Raw genomic sequence first — 16,886 nt, forward strand, 5'->3', positions numbered from 1 at the left:
CACGCAGCCCGGCCGGACAGGAATGGGGGTGGGGACGAGCGAGCGCCCCCCCCTCCTGAACCGTACCAGGCCGCATGCCCTCAACATGGGGGGTGGTGCCTTGGGGGAGGGGGGCGCGCTGCGGCCCCCCCACCCCAAAGCACCTTGTCCCCATGTCGATGAGGACAAGGGCCTCTTCCCGACAACCCTGGCCGTTGGTTGTCGGGGTCTGCGGGCGGGGGGCTTATCGGAATCCGGGAGCCCCCTTTAATAAGGGAGCCCCCAGATCCCGGCCCCCCACCCTATGTGAATGAGTATGGGGTACAGCGTACCCCTACCCATTCACCTAGGAAAAAAGTGTCAATTTAAAAAAAAAACACTACACAGATTTTTAAAGCATTTTATTAGACAGCTCCGGGGGTCTTCTTCCGACTTCGGGGGTCTCTCCGGTTCTTCTCCACGCTCTCCGGATCTTCTGCCGGGCTCCTCCGCTCTCTTCTGCTCTTTTGCCGCTCTTTTGCTAAAGCGGAGGAGCCCGGTCTTCAATCTTCTGCCTTCTGCCTTCTGCCTTCTGCCTTCTGCCTTCTGCCTTCTGCCCTCTTCTCCTGATGTTGACACGACGCTCTCCGGGGCTAGAATGCTCTCTGTGCGCTCTGCTCTGACTTATATAGGCGGTGACCCCGCCCCCTTATGCCGTCACAGTCCCTGGGCATGCTGGGACTGTGACGTTTTAGGGGGCGTGGTCATCACCCGATGACCACGCCCCCTAAAACGTCACAGTCCCAGCATGCCCAGGGACTGTGACGGCATAAGGGGGCGGGGTCACCGCCTATATAAGTCAGAGCAGAGCGCACAGAGAGCATTCTAGCCCCGGAGAGCGTCGTGTCAACATCAGGAGAAGAGGGCAGAAGGCAGAAGGCAGAAGGCAGAAGGCAGAAGGCAGAAGGCAGAAGGCAGAAGATTGAAGACCGGGCTCCTCCGCTTTAGCAAAAGAGCGGCAAAAGAGCAGAAGAGAGCGGAGGAGCCCGGCAGAAGATCCGGAGAGCGTGGAGAAGAACCGGAGAGACCCCCGAAGTCGGAAGAAGACCCCCGGAGCTGTCTAATAAAATGCTTTAAAAATCTGTGTAGTGTTTTTTTTTTAAATTGACACTTTTTTCCTAGGTGAATGGGTAGGGGTACGCTGTACCCCATACTCATTCACATAGGGTGGGGGGCCGGGATCTGGGGGCTCCCTTATTAAAGGGGGCTCCCGGATTCCGATAAGCCCCCCGCCCGCAGACCCCGACAACCAACGGCCAGGGTTGTCGGGAAGAGGCCCTTGTCCTCATCAACATGGGGACAAGGTGCTTTGGGGTGGGGGGCCGCAGCGCGCCCCCTCCCCCAAAGCACCAACCCCCCATGTTGAGGGCATGCGGCCTGGTACGGCTCAGGAGGGGGGGGGGGCGCTCGCTCGTCCCCACCCCCATTCCTGTCCGGCCGGGCTGCGTGCTCGGATAAGGGTCTGGTATGGATTGGGGGGGACCCCCACGCCGTTTTTATCGGCGTAGGGGGTTCCCCTCAAGGTCCATACCAGACCCAAGGGCCTGGTATGCTCTTGGAGGGGGAACCCATGCCGGTTTTTTATTTAAAATTTGGCGCGGAGTTCCCCCTCAAGAACATCTGAGCACAAGTCGCGTGCCAAAGTCGGATCATGCAAGACGGCAATCCGACTTTGATCCGACTTCAATGATAGTCAATAGACTGAAGTAGGATCAAAGTCGGACCAAAGTAGTACAGGGAGCATTTCTAAAGTCGGAACGACTTGTGTCGGACCAGTTAGGACGGCTCCCATAGGGAAACATTAAATTTCACACGTCATGCGACATGAGCTCCCAATGTCGGAGCGTTTGTCGGACCAGTGTGAACCCAGCCTTAATCTTGGAGCAAAAGTTAGAACTCAGGGCCCACCCTCCTGAAAGGGTCAGTGTGTAAAGGGAGCTGTGAGAGGCGCATGTCTGCATCGTACTGTCCAGGTCAGGACAGACAGGCCCGAGCCTGTGAAGGATGTAGCCACTGTTTGGCTGACAATTCTTCACCTGGCCTATACGATTTTTCAGTCAGTTTGTTGAGGGCCACCAACAGCTTGAATTTTGAAATTCAAACAGAGTATGGCCAGCTTTAAAGTGGCCATTTCAACCCACACAATGCAGTTTTGGTCCCTTGTTGTCACCATTAGGAAATGCTATGCAGCCTTTGCAAGAGTGCATGTAGTCAGCAAGTGGCTGCAAAGAGACTGCAAGCGATCAGTAGCACCGAGATGCAACAAAGGATGAAAAAAGGGCGAAAGAAGCATTATAATTAGGCGAAATGGCAATTACCTATGATATTTAATGATAGTAAGCTAAATGTTAGAGTTTACATCTACTTGTTTAGATTTTTTTATAGCTGCTTCCATCTACCTGGGGTGTTGGCATGCATGATAATAGGTTCAATTAAAAGTTACGAAGGTGTGGTGGGTGTATTATCCCGCTAGTCACCTTAGATTTCTCCTGGAGATTAATGTGATTCAAACACCAAAAGACAACTCTGTGCTTTACTTCATTATGTGTAATGGAGCCTTGTGTATGTTTGTATATTGTCACTGTTGAGATTATTGGACAGTTTACATTTGTCAAGGTGTATCTAAACCCAGGAACAGGTATGTTATATATTACAGCTTACCAGTAAGATGAGGTGGTCGTATTAGTTTTCTCTTTTTTTAAAGCCAATCTTCAGGATCATAGTCATAGGCGTGCGCAGGGGGTGTGCCAGGTGTGCCTGGGCACACCCTAATCACTAAAGGGTTGATTTACTAAAACCAGAGAGTGCAAAATCTGGTGCAACTGCTACCAACTTTGGTTCAATTAAGCTTTGACAAAAAAAAAAACTGGAAGCTGATTGGTTTCTATGTAGAGCTGTGCCAGATTTTGCACTCTCCAGTTTTAGTAAATCAACCCATATGTGCGGTGACAATTCCCCCTACTGCCCGGGCTTCCTCCCCTTTTGTTGCCCCCCCCCCAGCCCCACAGTGATTCTGGCTTCTCTCCCCCTGGCTGCTGTGGGGGATGTTTCAGGATGGAGAGCGGGGAAAGGGGCTAGTAAATATGTAATGTACCAGCCCCTTCCTTTTCTAAATTAACACAGTGAACACACGCTCACTGTGTCCATTCATAGCTGAAGCATAGTAAACATTTTTTTTTACTATGCTTCAGTTTGTGAATGAACAGGAAGCCACTTAGCACAGAACACTTCCCATTCATTCACTGCCATGTTCAGCTGAGGCTACAGAGAAAGGCATGTGTGTTTGAGCTTTGGGGTGCACACCCTAATGCAATAGGCTGCACACACCTATGATCATAGTAATCCCCTTTCTCCCTCTCACTGAATGCTAGTTTCAAAAAAAAAAACTTCCTAAATACCCTTTTTAACTTACCTTAAGGCCCCTTTCACACGGGCTGTCCAATCAGGTCCGCCTGTCAGTTTTGCAGGTGGACCTGATCGGACCCTCCAGTCTCTTCTATGGAGCAGTGGATGTCAGTGGACACGTGTCTGCTGATACCCGGCGCCATCCGATCCTGTCCGCCAAAAACAGATGGATGGTGGTCCTATTCCCTATATGTCCGGTGGATGTTTCCATTTGATTGCAGAGTGGGACCTGTCATCCGCCTGCTCAGCAGGGATCAGCGGAGAGATCCCCCACTGAGCAAGCGAGTTCCCCTTACCAGAGGTGCTCGTGTGAAAGGGGCCTAACTGCTTCCTGTCCATATATAAACATCCTGGATGGGAAGTGGTCATTAAGGATGAGCTCCGGCGTGTTCGCATGCTGCATGTGCCGAGCCCGCCAGGAAGTCTGCTCTGCGCTGTGCTAATCACAGGCAGTGAGACATTTCCCGATCTCTGCAGCCGCACATCGGGAAATGTCTCACTGCTTGTGATTAGCGCTGTGCAGTGCCTAGTTCCTGGCGGGCTCGGCACGTGCAGCATGCGAACACGCAGGAGCTCATCCTTAGTGGTCATACCAGGATCATGGCAGCAACTGCAACCATGATCCTGGTATTGTTTTTTTTAAAGCAATGGGCTTTCATATAAAAGTGATCCGAGCAGTTAATAGGGCTCTGAATGGGGCCCCCCGCCACTGTTCCCAGGCTCTCCCATTCCACCGCTGCTGCAAGCACTCAGGTCAGCTGTTCACAGAGGAGATCAAGGAACATCGTTCCTCCATCTCCTCTATGTCCTCTGTGACAAATGATGCTGGAAGCGACAAGGATTTAGTGATATTCGGTTTTGGTTCTATGTCTCTGTTTGATTAGCTGCCATGGAGCACAGAGGAGGGATCAAGGGACTAATAGACTCCTGATCTCTCCATAAAGAGTACCTGTCACTGCCCATGCCCAAACTATCACAAGGGGCATTGTTCACCCCTCGTGATAGCAATAATGTTGAATAATAAAAAAAAAAAATGTAAAAGAAAATTTATATTTAAAATTAGAAAAAAAAATTAACGTACTCCTATTTACGCATGAGGAATTGTCCAATTCCTCAAAGCTACCCATAAACCTGAGAGAATAGTCATATGCAAAGGCTAAAATTAACATTTTCAGTGGACATAATTGGGTATTCACTGTGAACATAGCTTCAGCTTATTTAATAAGCTAGAGGAACGTTCCTTTTTCTAACATGAACAGCTTCTATTTTAGTAAATTATCGTAAATGAATGCCAATATCTCTTTTGTGTGCAGTTTTTGAATAGAGGAAATGATCCGGTGAGCACTTCCCCAAAACTTCCCCTAATTACATGAATTACCGCACCTGAAAAGAATTGTCCCATAACCGAAGGTACAACTGTTGCCTGTATGCAAATAAGGGGGTTGGTTTACTAAAACTGGATAGTGCAAAATCTGGTGCAGCTCTTCACGGTAGCCAATCAGCTTCTAACTTCAGCTTGTTCAATTAAGATTTCACAATAAAACCTGGAAGCTGATTGTTTTCTATGCAGAGCTGCACCTGATTTTGCACGCTCCAGTTTTAGTAAATAAACCCCAGAGTGTATCTAAAACCAAAAAGGAAAAAAAAGCATTTATTACAGCTTACTGGTTCTTAGTGAATAAGCTGAGGATTCAGCAGGTGTGCAAACGATGTGTGATAGAGAATACGTATAGATACTGTATACTATCAGCTGAGCACTGAGGTAGCCAGAATGAATACTGGATGTGAATTCTGCCCGGACAGGTCTGTCGATGGTGTTCCGGGAACTTGCCGGGTGTACAGAAATCTGACTATTCCTGTGACCCAGATTTGGGCTTCTCTCCAGTGGAAATGGATGCCTGGCAGGTGGGGTGTGTGAGGAGAAAGGTGAGGTGATCTTACAATGAAATCAGCATGACATTGCTGTACACGGCATGCTTCCTGTTAGTAATCCCGGAGCGGCCCCATCTCCCAGCCTTTTCCGGGTCTGAATGGCTGATGACTAGGGTTGCCACCTCATCTCTTTAAATCCGAACACATATGAATTATACAGGTTCTGAGGCTAATTAAATGCAGATAAGGCACTAAGTGAGTTTAATTACCACCTCAACCAGCCACAGAACCTGTGTAATTTATGTGTGTTCGGTCTTAAAGGGATGAGGTGGCAACCCTACTGATGACAGAAGATTGTCTTGTGAATGCGGCGCTCATGGACGCAGTGGCTGAGGTGGAGAGGAGCTCCTAGACCAGCCTTGTTTAAAAACTGTGTGGAGCTCCCTTCTGAAATTTAATTGTGGATTTTATTCGCAATGACAGCACATCTTATCTATTGCATCTATCTATTGCGCTCAAAGACACGGATACCAGAAGCCTTTCCTGCAAGAAGCGAGGAGGCTGCCATTGCTGACATCTTCTGTTGCCTGGCTGTGGTGCTGGCCCTCTGTCTTCATACTTGTTCTGGGTGGTGACACAGAACATAGAGTACTGATGCCGAAAACTTTTCAGTATGAGGGTCACATTGTATATTTTACAAATATTTGCTGGCCAAAAACAATCCCCATCAGAGTCCCCACCTTAACCCCCACGTTCACACCGGCGTGACGTGCCATTTACAAATCGCACCTGAACTTGCATCTAATGTATTCTATGGCCCTGTCTTAATCTGTCCGATTTAAAAATAGTTCCTGCACTATTTTTCACAATTTCATTTGTGACTTGATTGACATCTGTGCATGAAATTGCACATATATCGGCAAGCTGCAGATGAAATCACACTGTCCTATGGCTTTAAAATCGCGCTGAAGTAGTGCAATTTCAAAGCCGCGTTTAGTGTGAATGGGGACTTGCAACAGGATCCCATTAGTGTCCCTGTTACATCAAGGTCCCCATTAGTGTCCCTCTTACATCAGGGTCCCCATTAGTGTCCCTGTTACATCAGAGTCCCTCCTTACATCAGGGTCCCCATTAGTGTCCCTATTATATCAAGGTCCCCATTAGTGTCCCTGTTACATCAGGGTCCCCATTAGTGTCCCTGTTACATCAGAGTCCCTCCTTACATCAGGGTCCCCATTAGTGTCCCTGTTACATCAGAGTCCCTCCTTACATCAGGGTCCCCATCAGTGTCCCTATTATATCAAGGTCCCCATTAGTGTCCCTGTTGCATCAGAGTCCCCCCTTATATCAGGGTCCCCATCAGTGTCCCTATTATATCAGGGTCTCCAGTAAGGTCTCCCCTTACATCAGGGTCCCGATCAATGTCCCTGTTACATCAGGGTCCCCATTAGAGTTCCCATCAGTGTCCCTGTTACATCAGGGTCACCATTGGAGTCCCCCTTTACATCAGGGTCCCCATCAGTGTCCCTGTTACATCAGAGTCCCCCTTTACATCAGGGTCCCCATCAGTGTCCCTATTATATCAAGGTCCCCATTAGTGTCCCTGTTACATCAGAGTCCCCTCTTACATCAGGGTCCCCATCAATGTCCCTGTTACATCAGGGTCTCCAGTAAGGTCTCCCCTTACATCAGGGTCCCGATCAATGTCCCTGTTACATCAGGGTCCCTGTTACATCAGGGTCCCCATTAGTGTCCCTATTATATCAAGGTCCCCATTAGTGTCCCTGTTACATTAGGGTCCCCATTAGTGTCCCTGTTACATCAGAGTCCCTCCTTACATCAGGGTCCCCATCAGTGTCCCTATTATATCAAGGTCCCCATTAGTGTCCCTGTTACATCAGAGTCCCCTCTTACATCAGGGTCCCCATCAGTGTACCTGTTACATCAGAGTCCCTCCTTACATCAGGGCCCCCATCAGTGTCCCCATCAGTGTCCCTGTTGCATCAGAGTCCCCCCTTATATCAGGGTCCCCATCAGTGTCCCTATTATATCAGGGTCCCCATCAGTGTCCCTATTATATCAGGGTCTCCAGTAAGGTCTCCCCTTACATCAGGGTCCCGATCAATGTCCCTGTTACATCAGGGTCCCCATTAGAGTTCCCATCAGTGTCCCTGTTACATCAGGGTCACCATTGGAGTCCCCCTTTACATCAGGGTCCCCATCAGTGTCCCTGTTACATCAGAGTCCCCCTTTACATCAGGGTCCCCATCAGTGTCCCTATTATATCAAGGTCCCCATTAGTGTCCCTGTTACATCAGAGTCCCCTCTTACTTCAGGGTCCCCATCAATGTCCCTGTTACATCAGGGTCTCCAGTAAGGTCTCCCCTTACATCACGGTCCCGATCAATGTCCCTGTTACATCAGGGTCCCCATTAGAGTCCCCCTTTACATCGGGGTCCCCATCAGTTTCCATGTTACATCAAAGTCCCCCCCTTACATCAGGGTCCCCATTAGAATCCCTGTTACAACAGAGTCCCCTCTTACATCACATTAGAGTTCTTCTTTAAATTAGGGTCTACATTAGGATTCCCCTTTACATCAGAGTCCCCCCTTATATGGGGGAGGGGGGGAGAATGTAGAAGCGTAGTCAATAGGCAGCCTCTCCTGACCTTAGTCTTCCATCTGTACACATTGAGGATTCGCCACTGACTTCAGCTGTGGATCAGATAAAATCATTGCCTGAAGCTGGGCATACACTAATACATTTTCAAATGAATGTTTGTACAAACATTCGTACGTAAATTCTCATTAGCACGTTCGATGACTTTACCAATGTCTTTAGAAGGTAACCCAGTTAAAGTTTCCTTTCCACATTCGATAATGGTGTTGAATGAACAAACAAAAACCACAAAAAAAAAAAACATCCTGCAAATTTTTTTCCTCACTGCGGTTTGAAGCGAACATCGTTTTGGCCCCATTCATTTAGAAAATTGAACAAACATTCTTAAAACAAAAATTTTCAAATACATTTCTACTAGTCTATGGCCAGCTTTTAATGATATTCACACGAGCATTTAGCACACACCGCAAATTGCAGTGACAAGAATCTGTGGGTTCCTGCTGCTGTGATGACCGGGTGTGTGCGAAGATTTGCACATGCTCAGCCCATACAATGCAATGACAGGCTGACAGCGGCCGCAACTAGTCATGATTGTTTGCACAGTCAGCGATTGCGATATATATATATATATATATATTCTATTTTATTCTTTTCTTTAGCAGAAGCCCTAAAGAATAAAATGGTGGGTGTTGCAATTTTTTATGTCACATGCTATTTGCATAGAGGTTTTTCACAATTCTTTTGGGGATAAAAAAAACACTTTAATGAATTTTAATGCAAAAAAAACACAATATATAACCCGATTTTTTTGGTAAAATACAAAAGATGTTACGCTGAGTAAACAGAAACCTAACATGTCACACTTCAAAATTGCGCACTCCTTTATCGTTCTCCCTGAACTTGTGGGACAGACTGCTGACAGCCCACAGGTTTAAGTCCCAACACACCCCATTGGCCCCTCTATTTGGAAATGCATTGTTCACTTCCGGGTCTCCAACCCCAAAATTTTTTGTGGTGGACCAATAAAGGTTTAATGCACATTGCAGATTTTTGTGACCACAGAGGTGCTTTGTCAAAATCAACCTTACAGGAGAAATATAACTTTCCAAATTCAGAACTTTTTCGCTTTACCCAGATAAGGCATTTCTTGGCGACATTGAATCGCACCTCTGATCTCACCACATTCACCCCAATGGAAAGCCTCTGTAGGAATTTTGATAAACACACTGGTCACATATCACAGATATATAATATCTTGACTTTATCTACCTCAAAACTGTACTATATGCATAAATGGGAGCAAGACATGGATATGGATCTGGACATGGAAGAATGGAGCAAAATAATACAGAATGCATCTAAGTCGCTTGTTAATACCTCCCTGATAGAGGCAAATTATAAAGTAATGATGCGATGGTACATGGTCCCAGAGAGGTTAGCAACCTTCGTCCCAGGGGCGTCCCCCCAGTGCCTCAGAGGATGTAATGTAAACGGCATTACATTACTGCCCCAAAGTGAGGAGATTTTGGATACGCACGTATAATCTTATATACTCCCTCACGCAAGTGAATCTAATTAAATCACCTCTGCACGCGCTGCTGGGACGCCCAGTGGAGGGGGCATCAAAGTCAATGCGTAGACTAATCACATTCATATTTGCGGCGGCCAGGATTTCAATAGCCAAGTCCTGGAGGTCTCACACAGTCCCCTTTTACTTACTAAAAGCCAAACTATCATGGATAATGGTAAATGAACGCCTTACGGCAATCTTGAAGGATAAGATCACTGGATTTAATAAAATATGGGATCCCTGGATAAGGTACCTTACTAATACGTAGGATGCCGGACAATTTTGGCATCCACGGCGTGGCAGGAGCGCATCCACACCACCTCCCCATCCCTTACCCCCTCCTACTGTCTCACTTTCCCCCCTTTTTTCCTTTCTATTTCTCTTTTCTCTTTCTCTTCTCAGGTTCTTTGCTAAGACTGTTTTCCTTTAACGGGTTGATGACTCGTTTTGAACTCAACCCATATAGTTGTGTAAAATATTATATAAGTCGTGTAGTACACATGCTACAATAATACTATAACTTAACAGTAGAGTTCTATACAGTTACTAAAGTCCTCATACTGATAATGAACATTGACACTTCCTTTTCCTAGTCTGGTTCCAGGGTTTAGCTGATAACAGGAACAAAAACGTTAGAAGCAAATAAATAAATATTGAATTGTAGGGACTGCACTTCCGCCTAGTCACAGCAAGCTCCCAGAGGGGTGACGGGCGGAGGAAAACAGTGCCATCTGCATAAGGTATAGTTCCTATGAACCAGGCTGGGACGATGTAACTAAGTTAAAGTACTACCCTGAGAGTTGTTATTCTCCCCTTTTGTTTTGTTTTCCTCCCCCCCCCCCCCTCTTTTTTTTGTTTTTCTTTCCTTAATTTTTTATCACAGTCAATAATATCTGTAGAAGTATGCTAAATAATGTTCCTGGCTTTTGTTTTATTTTCTGTAAATCCAAAACTGAATAAACACTATTGTTTAAAAAAAAAAAAAAAAATTGCGCACTCTTGTGGAATGGTGAAAAACTACGATACTTAAAAATCTCCATAGGCGACGCTTTAAAAATTTTTCACAGGTTACTAGTTTAGCGTTACAGAGGAGGTCTAGCGCTAGAATTATTACTCTTGCTATAACGTTGTGGCAAAACATAACATCTGTGGTGTGAACACTGATATATATATATATATAATATGTGTGTGTGTGTGTGATGTACGTATATAAGACCCCAGATCTCTCCTCTACCCTGGGAAGCACGAGATTTTAAAAAATAGATCTCATGCTTTTCAAAAAAAAGTGTTTACATCTAACCTAACCGAAAGTGACTTAAATGGCATCACATGCGGTCTTCTAGACCAGTGATCTCCAAACTGAGGCCCGGTGGCCGGATGCAGCCCTTTGCTTTTTTTGGGGCACTGATACAAGACACTATTCCTTCCACTGACACCATCAGTGGGGCACTATTCCTCCCACTGACACCAACGGTGGGGTGCTATTCCTTTCCCTAATAGTATTGTTTTTTCCTACTGACACCAGGACAATTTCTACTCCCAATGGCTATGGTTTGGCCCCCCTAAAGTCTGAAGGACAATAAACTAGCCCTGTGATTAGAAAGTTTGGAGACCCTTATCCTAGACCATCGAGCTGTATGATAACCCAGCGACACCGTTATATCAGATACTGGGCTCCCCGACCTCACGGGATAGTCTGAAGAGGCATCGGTGGGTGGGGGGGACATCCCTTCCCGCCACCTTTAAAAGCAATCCAGCGGCTAATTAGCAGCTAGGTTTGCTTTTAGATGAAAGATCATCTCCGCCTGAAAAAAAAAATACCGGGGTTATGGCATACAACTGCAGCCATAACCCCAGTATAACCACTTGAAACCAATCACGTACATGATTTGGTGACAAGTGGATATACAGTAAAAGTGTTTTGTTTGGTAAGTGTGCAGAAGCTAAACACCTAGTGTACAGGAGGCAGTGCGGGAGCATAAAGAAGAACAAACAGGAATAAGCAGGCCAGGTATGAGATGGGGACGGGCCAAGGCACGCTGTAATGTAGAAATGAGCACCAAGCCCCAGGCTCCACTTTTCTTATCGTTTACTTTTTTTTTAACATCCGTCTATCTTGCATTCATTTGTATGTAATATGATATGTGTGTCAAAGATTAAAGTTAGTGGATGTTTCCAGAGTTTCTCAACCATCAGACTGCAATTCAATGCCAGGGGTCACCAAGCTGAGGACAGGTCAAGATGATTCAGTAATATGAAGCAGATTGGGACTTACATGGTTGGATCAGCTGAGATCTGATCGGTTTTCCTAGTTCTGTCTATAGCCAGGTCATTCACACAAGCCTCCTGGGTTTGGTTATTTAAATTCAGCAGAAAATATCTGGGAAGTATGAAGAAACTTTGGGCCTCATGCACATATAGTGCATCTGGAAATTATTCACAGCGCTTCACTTTTTCCACATTTTGTTATGTTACAGCCTTATTACAAAATGGATTCAATTCATTATTTTCCCTTAAAATTCTACAAACAAAACCCCATAGTGACAATGTGAAAGAAGTTTGTTTGAAATCTTTGCAAATTTACAGCCTTTGCCATGACACTCAAAATTGAGCTCAGGTGCATCCTATTTCCATTGATCATCCTTGGGATGTTTCTACAACTTGATCTGGAGTCCACCTTTTGGTAAATTCAGTTGATTGGACATGATTTGGAAAGGCGCAAACTTGTCTATATAAGGCCCCACAGTTAACAGTGCATGTCAGAGCACAAACCAAGCCACGAAGTCTAAGGAATTGTCTGTAGACCTTTGAGACAGGATTGAATCGAGGCACAGATCTTGGGAAGGGTACGAAAAACTTTCTGCAGCATTGAAGGTTCCAATGAGCACAGTGGCCTCCATCATCCATAATGGAAGAAGTTTGGAACCACCAGGTCTCTTCCTAGATTGGCCTGCCTGGCCAAACTAAGCGAATGGAGGAGAAGGGCTTTAGTTAGGGAGGTGACCAAGAACCCGATGGTCACTCTGACAGAGCTCCAGTATTTCTCTGTGGAGAGAGGAGAACCTTCTAGAAGAACAACCATCTCTGCAGCACTCCACCAATCAGCCTGTATGGTAGAGTGGCCAGACAGAAGACACTCCTCAGTAAAAGGCACATGACAGCCCGCCTGGAGTTTGCCAAAAGGCACCTGAAGGACTCTTAGACCATGAGAAACTACATTTTCTGGTCTGATGAATCAAAGATTGAACTCTTTGGCCTGAATGGCAAGCGTCATGTCTGGAGGAAACCAGGCACCGCTCATCACCTGGCCAATACCACTCCTACAGTGAAGCATGGTGGTGGCAGCATCATGCTGTGGGGATGTTTTTCAGCGGCAGGAACTGGGAGACTAGTCAGGGTCGAGGGAAAGATGAATGCAGCAATGTCAAGAGACATCCTGGATGAAAACATGCTCCAGAGCGCTCTGGACCTCAGACTGGGACGAAGGTTTGTCTTCCAACAGGACAACGACCCTAAGCACACAGCCAAGATAACAAAGTAGTGGCTAGGGGACAACTCTGTGAATGTCCTTGAGTGGCCCAGCCAGAGCCCAGACTTGAAACCGATTGAGCATCTCTGGAGAGATCTGAAAATGGCTGTGTACCAACGCGCCCCATCCAACCTGAGGGGGAGCTTGAGATGTCCTGCAAAGAAGAATGGGAGAAACTGCCCAAAAATAGGTGTGCCAAGCTTGTAGCATCATACTCAAAAAGACTTGAGGCTGTAATTGGTGCCAAAGGTGCTTCAACAAAGTATTGAGCAAAGGCTGTGATACTTATGTACATGGGATATTTTTCATTTTTTATTTTTATTAAATTTGCAAAGATTCCAAAGAAACTTCTTTCACGTTGTCATTATAGGGTATTGTTTGTAGAATTTTGAGAAAAATAATGAATTTAATCCATTTTGGAATAAGGCTGTAACGTAACAAAATGTGGAAAAAGTGAAGCACTGTGAATACTTTCCGGATACACTGTAGATGCATAAAATCCCAACACTTTCCGGAACCCGGAGAGCTGCACGTGCTGCATATAGCTTTCAATATAAGTGAAAGGCTGCCTACAGCTGTGGTCAGGCAAACGGAGATGGCTTCTGCATTGGCATTTATCCACAGCATTTCTCCTTATATGTGTGCATGCATGGATAAATGCTAATGCAGAAACCAACCGCATTTACCTGAGCCTGGCCGCATATAGCCATTCACTTAAAGCGATAGTAAAGGAAAAAGAAAAGATAACAAGCATCTCTATACTTACTTGTTCTGTGCAATGGAATTACACAGAGCGGCCCTGAACCTCCTCTTCTTTGGTCCAGCTCCTGGCTCCTCCTCTCTGTCCAGTGCCCCCAGGGGGAACCTGCTTCACACAGGGGCACGTGTGCATGCTCGCTCCCAAGCCCCACTGCTTTGTCCATTGGCACAGACAAGAACACAGAAAACCTTGAGGCTGTAGAATCACTTTAAAGGGATGCCAAGATTTGGCGGGAAGGAGCTAACAAACCTGACTACATTAATGCAAACCATTACTTTATAAGAAATAAAGTTGGTAGTACTTGCCTTACTCCTTGGTCTGCCTCAACGCTCTGTTCCTCCGCAGGTCTGAAACCTACACCGTCAGTTTGCAGTCCATCTTGTACATGCGCTTTATCACATTAGACTCATCCTCTTGGGGGAAAAAAAACCTTTCCCCTGAGATCACCTGAAATCTAGAAAGATCTTCGGATGAAAGGAAGATAATGGTAGGTAATGTTGAATGGCGCATGCACGAGATGAGGCTCATACGTCACGCATCATACAACCTTATACTGTACTTAAGTTTTCCCCCAAGATCTCCCAGTATAGAAAGGAGACCTCCCTAGAAGACACTGGTGACATAGCTTTTCCAGGGGCACCAGTGGGGCTCTGCCTACATCACCAGTGTCTCACTATACAATGAAGTGGAAATCAATTCACTGTAATGTTAGTTGCACGCTATTTCAATTTTTCGCTTTGGTGGGGGAAGATTCACTTTAAAGACAAACTATAGCTAAGTTTTTTTTTTTCTTCTGATAGATGCCTATATACGAGGTGTGTCCAGAAAGTCATGAGAATGATATTTGAAAAATTATTTTTATTGCAAATATTTTACAATTGAACATTGTCCCCTGGTGAGTGTACACAACGTTCCCAGCGAGTTTTCCATTCTTTATAGCAGGGTTCTCTAAACTGTGGCCCTTTGCTAGCCTTTATCGGGCCCTTGGGGCACTATTCCTCCCACTGATATGAGGCATTATTTATTCCACTGATACCAATGATTGGATACTATTCCTCCTACTAATAGGGGCACTACTCCTTGTACTGACTCCAACCCTGGGATCATATTTATTCTCACTGATGCTGGGCCCGGGGCATTTTCTGGACATAATCCGGCACTCCTAAAACCTGAAGGACAATAAACTGGCCATTTGTTTGAGTTTGGAGACCCCTGCTTTATAGCATCCCTGGAAGTCTTCATGTGGCATGGCGTTCAGAGCCTGCATAACGGCTCTTTGGATGTTATCCACACTACCAAAATGGTGTACTTTCTTAGGTTCAGATCCTGAATCACGATTTCATGAACAATTGACTTGGTAATTCCCGTTTCCTCTGCAATCATTCTCATAGCGAGCCATCGGTCGAAAACAGAACAGAATGTGGATGCAGTGAGGTCTGTTCTCAACCGTGACCGATGGCTCACTATGAGAATGATTGCAGAGGAAACGGGAATTATCGAGCCAATTGTTCATGAAATCGTGACTCAGGATTTGAACATAAGTACAACATTTTGGTAGTGTGGAGAACATCCAAAGATCCTACTTGAAGACTTCCAGGGATTCTATAAAGAATAGAAAAATCACGGGGAGCGTTGTGTACACTCACAAGGTGCATACTTTTGAAGTACACAATGTTCAATTATAAAATTTTTCAATAATTAATTTTTTTTTTTTTTTTTTTTTTTAAATATCATTCTCATTTAATTACTTTCTGGACACACCTCGTATATCGCATATTTGAATTAGTACCAGCAAATTGGGTCATCATCACATCTCATCCCTATTTGTGTCACAGAAATACCATTGAAAATAATCGGTGGAACTTTTTGGGTGCTACAGAAATATATCACACGCATTACTTTATAAAAATAATCTTTTTATTGTCGCATTTATGCATATCTAAAAAAGTTTAAAAAGAACAAGAAAAAGGCAGAGCTTTGGCATGCCATTAACAATAATTGCTTAGTGTTCAACAATAAATTATAGCAATTAAAATGTCCACATGTTGCCCTTAATGCCCCACCCATCCGTAGTTTACAAATCTGAAAAAAGGACTCTTCAGTTATGCCAAGCTGGGTGTGATGATGGGTTGGGGTGGCATTTGACACATTTCTCAAATCTCCTGATCTGCTTCATCAGAAACTGTAGCAGCTCTATGTACAGTATGTGCTGAGCCATGCTTTAGGCTGGGTTCACACTGGTGAGACATGACAGCCGTCCTACTTTGGATCCGACTTTGCCCTGCGACATGAAGCCGGCATGTCTCCGACTTTCAATGAACGGGGATCCGACTTGGATCCCAGCCAATGCCTGGCACTGTGTTTGGTATGAATCTTTAGGGGGAACTCTGCGCCAAATTTTAAATAAAAAACCGGCATGGGTTCCCCCTCCAAGAGCATACCAGGCCCTTGGGTCTGGTATGGACCTTAAGGGGAACTCCCTACGCCGAAAAAACGGCGTGGGGGTCCCCCCAAATCCATACCAGACCCTTATCCGAGCACGCAGCCCGACCGGACAGGAATGGGGGTGGGGACGAGCGAGCGCCCCCCCCTCCTGAACCGTACCAGGCCGCATGCCCTCAACATGGGGGTTGGTGCCTTGGGGGAGAGGGGGGCACGCTGCGGCCCCCCCACCCCACAAAGCACCTTGTCCCCATGTTGATGAGGACAAGGGCCTCTTCCCGACAACCCTGGCCGTTGGTTGTCAGGGTCTGCGGGCGGAGGACTTATCGGAATCTGGGAGCCCATCCCGGCCCCCCACCCTATGTGAATGAGTATGGGGTACATAGTACCCCTACCCATTCACCTAGGGAAAAGTGTCAATAAAAAAAACACACACTACACAGGTTTCAAGATTAATTTATTGGGCAGCTCCGGTATCTTCTTCCGACTTTGGGGGGGGAGGGGGTATCTTCTTTCGACTTCTCCCGGTGTTCCGCCTCTTCTCCCGGGCCCCGCCGCTATCTTCTTCCAGCTCTATTGCCAGCGAGGGGCCCGGTCTGCTGCCGCTGTCTTGTCGCCGCTGTCTCGCCGCTTCTTCTCTTCATCTCTTCTTCCAATGTTGACACGACGC

General features: G+C 46.0%; 1 protein-coding gene across 2 annotated transcripts in view; it reads left to right on the top strand.

Moving 5' to 3' along the window:
• Window positions 1–16,886, top strand: part of LPAR2 (lysophosphatidic acid receptor 2) — a 107,913-nt gene that overhangs the window by 59,559 nt on the left and 31,468 nt on the right. The gene's annotated exons all lie outside the window — the stretch shown is intronic.

Source organism: Aquarana catesbeiana, linkage group LG03 (assembly GCF_042186555.1).
Source record: "Aquarana catesbeiana isolate 2022-GZ linkage group LG03, ASM4218655v1, whole genome shotgun sequence".
In the NCBI taxonomy this organism is placed as follows: domain Eukaryota; kingdom Metazoa; phylum Chordata; class Amphibia; order Anura; family Ranidae; genus Aquarana; species Aquarana catesbeiana.